Source organism: Orcinus orca, chromosome 3 (assembly GCF_937001465.1).
Source record: "Orcinus orca chromosome 3, mOrcOrc1.1, whole genome shotgun sequence".
Classification (NCBI taxonomy): Eukaryota; Metazoa; Chordata; class Mammalia; order Artiodactyla; family Delphinidae; genus Orcinus; species Orcinus orca.
In genome coordinates this window covers 80,373,198-80,380,749 of record NC_064561.1, presented here as the reverse complement: position 1 = coordinate 80,380,749, position 7,552 = coordinate 80,373,198, and the positions used below count along the sequence as shown (strand labels likewise).

General features: G+C 42.0%; 1 protein-coding gene across 3 annotated transcripts in view; it reads left to right on the top strand.

The window, feature by feature from the left end:
* Nucleotides 1–7,552, top strand: part of MEGF10 (multiple EGF like domains 10) — a 367,277-nt gene that overhangs the window by 35,876 nt on the left and 323,849 nt on the right. Inside the window, exons 1-2 of one of the 3 annotated variants that reach the window (XM_049707231.1) lie at nt 4–132; nt 2,549–2,670. The exons of the other annotated variants lie outside the window; for them this stretch is intronic. The gene's annotated coding sequence lies outside the window, so the exon portion shown is untranslated. Of the gene's footprint in view, nt 1–3; nt 133–2,548; nt 2,671–7,552 lie in introns of those variants that run through there. 3 annotated transcript variants of the gene reach the window in all.

The following is a 7,552-nucleotide window of genomic DNA, read 5'->3' as shown; positions in this document are numbered from 1 at the left end:
CTGAAGGGTGGCCGCGCTTGGGCTGTTACGCATGAAAAGAGAGATACAAGAACCAAGGCCACACTGTTTTAAAAAAAAAGTCCACGGAAAAGTGACCTGGCATGTTTGGGAACCATTAATAACGAGCATCAGGTGTGAGAAAATAATGAGTAATACTCAAAACTAACACTTATTGATTGCTCACCATCAGCTTTACGTTCATAACTTGATTAATCCTGAGAATAATCCTATTAAGTATTGTTAGTACCATTTTACAGAAGAAGAAATGGAGGCTGAGTAGCTTGCCCTAGTTCTCAGAACTAGAAAATGGCAGAGTTGAGATTCCACCCCAGGCAGTCTGATGTCGGTATCCCTGAGCTTACCACTATGCACTCAGTATGTATTCAATGCTTTAAGAGAAGATACAAAACAAACCAAGGTCAGGAATGAATCCCCTAAACAAACCACATTGGTTATGTGATAACTTTCAGAGGGCACATCTAGAAAGTAGAGTTTTCAAATTCTAACTTTATCACTTCAACATGTGCTAACAAAAGAGGGGATTTTGTGACTGTCAGCAGACTACCTATGATTATTTTGGAGTTGATACACTTTGATAAGACCTAATTTATCTGAAAAAAATTTTTAAAAGAAAAAAAAATTAATCGACAAACTATGCTCCACCTAACAGTTGCTGCTATATTATCTTTAAAGAAGTTATCTTGGGTCTAGTTATAAACACCTTGGTGGTACATGCATAGCTTTGTGGAGTGATAGAAAAGCTTCCTAGAAATGCAACTCCAAATCAGCTTCCAAATCTCTTTTCTTGTTGGAGAACGGAAATACTGTAAATTGGATTTATGACACCTGATTTCATCCACTGAACGAGAAGAATGACTCCACCCAAGGCCACCAGTGAAGGTTTTTAGCATTGGTTACTGGTAAATTTCTCCAAAGAGCCAAAAATTCACAAATTTTCAGAATTTGAATTTAATTAGTAAGAATTTCTTGGATTGTTCAGACCTCCTCATGATTGTTTTAATTGAGGGTGGAAGTCCCGTGAAATGGCTGGGCATCCCTGAGAACTCACTGTAATCGATGCCCAATCACTTTGGGAGAGCTTGGCTGAGTGCTGCGAGCCCAGAGGACCAGTTTACCTCTAGGTGTAAGACTCACAGTGCTGGGCATATGAGCTAAGCTTGGGAAAATGTCTGAAGTCTGACCAGGAAAAATTGTTGTCTCCAAAATTAAAAAAAAATCTGCCAAAGCAAAATTAATAAACATTGGGCTTCCCTGGTGGCGCAGTGGTTGAGAGTCCGCCTGCCGATGCGGGGGACGCGGGTTCGTGCCCCGGTCCGGGAGGATCCCACGTGCCGCGGAGCGGCTGGGCCTGTGAGCCATGGCCACTGAGCCTGAGCGTCCGGAGCCTGTGCTCCGCAACGGGAGACGCCACAACAGTGAGAGGCCAACGTACCGCAAAAAAAATAAAAATTAATAAACATTTATTAATGGTTACAAACTGTAATACTGCGTCAGCTATATTAATTGCTGGATTCAGTGTTCAAAACAATTTCGTTATATTTGAAAGCAGTTTTTAGATGAGATGCTCTTCCTGAGGGAGAGTTCTTAAATATACATGATGAGTGTTGAGAAATCACAGCATACTTTAGTTACTTTAGCTAAATTATTTCAAAAGCAAAATTATAAAATCTTACATAGCAAAATTATGAAGTGTGAGATGTATATAGATTTTAACATGGTTCACATGATGTGAAAAGTAAGAGTCTTAAGAGAATATGAAGGTCTTGGGACTTCCCTGGCCGGTCCAGTGGTTAAGACTCCCCACTCCCAATGCAGGGGGCCTGGGTTCAATCCCTGGTCAGGGAACTAGACTGCATATGCTGCAACTAAAGATCCTGCACACCACAATGAATATCCCGAGTGCCGAAACTAAGATCCAGTGCAGCCAAATAAATAAATAATTTTTTTTTTTTAAAAAAAGAGAGAATATGAAGGTCTTAGTGTAGCCATGGGTCTTGTGCAATTTTGTTCACTCAGAATGGGCTTGTCATAGGCACTTGATCTCCATCTTGTCCTCTAGGTCTGGACTCTAATTCCAAGCTATGCTCTTGGAATCTGGATAGGACTAGTGCAAGGATCTCTGTGTTCTGGAACATCCGTTCAGAACTCACATGGGTTGAGTTGTCTCTTAGATCTCAAGGCCCTGCAAGCTTTGCTGTCAGTTCTGAGACAGAAGCCTGCTTTAGAGGAAGCCTGCTTGTAGAGCCTGGTCCGCAACTCCTGAGTTAACTCCAAGGGTACTTTAGAAAACACATTACCTGTTCTTCCAGTGATGACCTGGAGCGAGGCTGCCTTCAAGACCTCCTAAGGGCTGGACATGTGGTGAGGAGTGAGGCATCTTCACTCCCTCCTGCCAGGCCTTGCCTCTTAGAGAGCAGGAGCAAAGAAATGGCTTTTGTTGTTAACACTTTCTCTTGAGAACACCTTAGAAAAATAATGTATGTCCTGACAGTTAATGACTGTCATTCATGCCAACTCTATTTTACAGTAACCTGGCCCTGTGCTGCCACTGAAGAAACATGCAGTATGAACTTTGACTAGGAGGGACAGCCCCAGTAATTGCCCCAACTGGGTGATGTGATCATGATGGTGGAGGTATTTAGAAGCCTGGTAGGTTTCCTTCCCTGGTTTTTTTCTGGTCTTTATAGTGAGCTTATTTGTTTATCTCATGAACGTCTCATCCCCAGTACCGCAAACTCTGTGGGAAGTCATCTGTAGGGACCAGATATTGTGTTATGTTTAAGGTCATGAGAAAAACAGTGGCAACCTCCCAAAGAAAAGACTGGCTTCTGAGTCTGGATGTGTTGGGTCAGTGGGGTCGCTGTTGACTCCCCCAGGCCAACCATTACAGGAAACAGAATTACAAGTCTGTCTTACCAGGGGAGAATGGATCTCAGTAGCCTGATTTCTATATTCCCCTTGACATTTAAAAAACTCTGCTCTTGTGCCAGACATTCAGAGGAGAGTGAAGAAAATTTTAAAAGGAGAAAAATGTTTATTTGTTTTAAGGCTTTCTCAATAATCCACTTATGCCATTTACATTAGAGAAACTTTCCATGTAAACACCATTAATTATGTAGCATAAGAGCCAAATAAAAATGCTAAAAAATAAAAGTAATTGTAGAATAAATTAGTGTAGCTTGAGTGCACATATATTATACAGAGACTGCAGACTTAATACATTTTATTGAGGGAGGTGGATTTGTAATTTTCTATTGTTGGAACTACTAGGATGGAACCAACAGGAATGACATTTTACAGATGGATACCAAAGCTGTTTAAACCCATACTGGCAATGAAATTATGGTTTTTACAGGGGCCTTGACTCATGCTCCCTCTCTATATCTGTCTTGAAAAGACTATGGGAGGAGTTACAGGTTGAGTGTTCCATGGATTTCCCCAGAAGGTTTGCTGGAGCAGGACCTGACTGTCTACCCCGAAATCAGTAGACTCCAGCATCTTCTCAAGTGCAGTAACAGAAGATGGCCTGTGTCTGTGCGAAAGGCAAAGACTTGTGTGTACCGTGCCAGGCAGAGAAGGGCAGAGACTGAAGCTGCTGAGGAAATCTGGTGTGGGGACCTTGTAGTAACAGTGACAGGAAAAATGTACTTTACCTTTTGTAGTATTTTAGAAGTTTTCATGTATGTTATTTATTTTGATCCTTCACAGGAATGCTGTAACATAGGTAGGGTGTGTATTTTTACCAAGCCCATTTTCCAGACAAGGAAATTGATGCTTTGGGGAGGGAGATCACAGTGAAAGCATGTCCTAATTCCAATCTGTATTTTTTCCACTACCACACTCATATTTCTTTTTAAATGTAAATGAAAAACTCGTGGTTTAGTGTATAGCAATATTTTGTGCTATGTGGCATCTTTTAAGAACATTTGAGTGCATTTACATCATTTCCTCAGGGAAAGCTTTGTTTTACTTAGAGGAGCAGGAAATGGAGTTGAAATGGGAAAAGTTTTTCATTTTTATGGATTAAACCCATCTGTTATGTTCACTAAGCCTGGATCATGGAGGAGGATAGATTTCTGACAGCATAAAGAGAGGAGAGAAGAGGAAAAAGTGCTTCCTTCATTCCCTGCTTCAGATCCACGACTATCCGGGGAGTCCTGTTCAGACAAAACAGGGCAGCCAGCCCATCAGTCAGAAAGAAACACGTCCCCACACTCTGTGGAAGAACAATCTTCCACAGGGTTGAAGTTAACACTTACTGCTCAGAAGAGTTCTGAGGGATAATTTTTTCCACTGCTTTCAGCACCTTTCAGAAATCTGCTTAAATATTTTGCTATATTATCTACTATGTCTGCACAACACAAAGTAAAGGGAAATTATCTTTCATTCATTTATTGGGAGTAATGCTTACTGAGTAAGTACATTCCAGTGCTAGGCGCTAGAACTCTGGGGTTGAACCCGGTAGACATGCCCCTTTGTGTAATGGAACTCACAGCCAAATCTGTAATCAAATGATCACATCAGTAAATATTTACTGATCTTTACTGTAGAAGTCCCTTTATCCAATGAGAGGGAGACTGGTAGCTGATTAGGTGATTGGAAAATGCAGGTAGAATGGAAAATCATTAAAATGTGCATAGGGGTATATGTGTGTGTGTATGTATGTTTATGTATATATAACAATTTTAGTTTTTACTTAAAACACATAAATGAAAATTTATTTGCCAAATTTGGTAGGACCAAGGTGCTTTCTTTGAGGATCAGTCTGGTAACTGAAGGTTTACATTATCTTTCTTGCAAAAGCCCACTCAAAATGTATATCATCTATAATTTTCAGTTTTAGACACTTTAAAGTAGAGGGAGAACTTAAAGACGCTTGTGAAGTAATTTGAGCTCATTTAGATTTTTATTATTTTTCCTCAATCTTTTATACTTGTCTTGCCTACAGTTTAAGAGCAATTTTTTCTCCAGGTTTTTCAAGTTTTTTCATAGCATTGAACTTAAGTTTTCCTAGAAACAGTGACTCTCTTTTTATGCTCATATTCGATCAGTTTATGTGATATTTAATTAAACTATATAATTACAGTAAACAAGTTCAACTGCCATAAACAGGTTTGGGAACAAAAACAACCCTCTCTTAGTAAGGCTAGAGCTCAGCTGGTGGGGTGGAAGTGATGAGGGTATTAGGTGGCAGAAGTCACAAGCATTTATCATACTCTGGCAATCAGTCAATACATTTTCCAGATGGAGCTGAAAACATCAGTTAATTTCCCAGAGGAGCTCAATTAAAAGAGTTTCTATTATGATTAAAAGCTAATAAACATTAGTAAGGAAAAGCAGTGGGTGCCATAAGGGTCTATAATTGGTGGGATGTGACTCAGTCCTGGGGTGTCAGGAAAGGCCTCGCAGAGAACGTGACAGTTGAGTAAGATCAGAGGACGATTAGGCAGCTGCTCAGAGAGCGGCTGGGGCAGGGGTCCGGAGAAAAAGAATTCCAGGCAGCAGGAGCGGCAGAGTCAGTGGTGTGAGGGCGGAGGGAGTATGTGTTGAAAAGGAGGAAGTGAAAGAAGCCAGTGTTGTCAGAGCCAAGAGCAGACGCTGGGGAGCAGTCCAGGATGAGGCGCAGGGGGGCAGAGGCCAGTTCACACCAGCTTTCTAGGCTCTGAAAAGCAGGAGGATCTTCCTCTCTATTGACCACGGGAAGCTGTCAATGGTGATGAAGCAAGAGTCGGCTTGTTTGATCAAGAGCAACAGCTGATTTGTGGAGTTTTGACCTCCAAATCTGATTTGGGCACTTCAGATTATTTGTTTTTACAATCTCAATACACTAGAGATAGTGGAGAAAAAAATATTTTCTTAACCTCTGGCACCAGGATATCTCTTAGGGATGGAACTATCCTTGAATAGGAAAATACATGCATCAGCTGCTGGTGGGCAAATTTGAGGATCTGAGCGTAGATGTCAAGATCATAAGAGATGCTAAATATCTCTGCTGAGAAAGTGGGAGGGAGGGAGAAAGAAGGAAAAGGCAGGTATTGTATTAGTTTCCTAGGGCTGCCATAACAAAGTGGGGGCTTAAAGTATCAGACATTTATTCTCTCACAGTTTGGGAGGCTAGAATTCTGAAATCAAGGTGTCAGCAGGGCCATGTTTCCTCTAAGAAGCTGTGGGCAGAATCTTTCCTTGCCTCTTCCTAGCTTCTGGTGGTGGCTGGCCATCCTGGGTGTGTCTTGGTTTGCAGCCGTATCACTCCACTCCCTGGCTCTGTGGTCACATGGCGTTCTCGCCATGCTTCTCTGTGCCTCTTCTCCTCTTCTCATAAGGACATCAGTTATATTGGATTAGGGGCCATCCTAATGACTTCGTCTTAACTTGACTACATCTGCAAAAACCGTATTTCTAAATAAAGTCACATCCACAGATACTAGGGCTTAGGACTTGAATGTGTCTTTGGGGGGACATAATTCATCCCATAACAGGGATGAGGAGGCGGGAAGGATTAATAAAATGGTGGGAGGTTAAATGGCTAGGGTGGATACAGCCAGTAAGAAATCGATGGTGCTAGGATGGCAGAAAGGAGTAATTCAGGGTTTTCAAGTGCTTTTCTTACAGTGTAAAATGTAGCAGCCTGCATAACATCTCCCCCATTGTATCCATGTGTTGGCTCCCACCTTTCTGTTGAAAGTTCTGGTACCTGTGTTTGCTGATGCTTTGGAGGTAAAGGGGAGAGAGCACATGACAAGTGGAGTCATGGAGAAGGATTTGGGTCCCATGTTAGGGTGATGGACACCAAAGGTGTAAACACAGGAGACCTCACAGAGAACAATTCAATAGAGGCTGGAAAGCTGAACAAAAGTACTTCTGTGACTGTAAATCCCCCCACACCTAGATACTCAGAGAACTATTGGATTTCCACAGTCTCCAGCATGGGGGTTTGGGTCAACCTTATCTCCATCTTATTGGGCTAGGACCAGGGTTTCAAATACAATTATTAAAAACCTTCCACTTCACTTTGTACTGTCAGCCTTTTTAAGGTATGTGCATGACTTTAGCTAAATTAGGAGTGTTTGTGAGTTGCTTAAAAAAAAAAAAAAAAAGATGGGACTTCCCTAGTGGTCTAGTGGTTAAGAATCTGCCTTCCAATGCAAGGGATACAGGTTTGATCCCTGGTCAGGGAGCTAAGATCCCACCTGCTGCAGGGCAACTAAACTTGCGTGCTGCAGCTACTGAGCCCACGTGCTTTAGAGCCCACATGCCACAACTAGAGAGAAGCCTGCATGCCGCAACAAAGAGCCCGCCCACCACAATGAAAGATCCCACATGCCACAACGATGATCCTGTGTGCCGCAGCTAGGACCCAAGGCAGCCAAATAAATAAATATTTTTTAGAAAAAGATTAAAAACCCTGTCTTCTAAATCTCTTGCCCTAGCATTTTCTGAATATAAAAACTCCATGTGGGGACTTCCCTGGTGGTCCAGTGGTTAAGACTCCGTGCTCCCAATGCAGGGGGCCCAGGTTCGATCCCTGGTC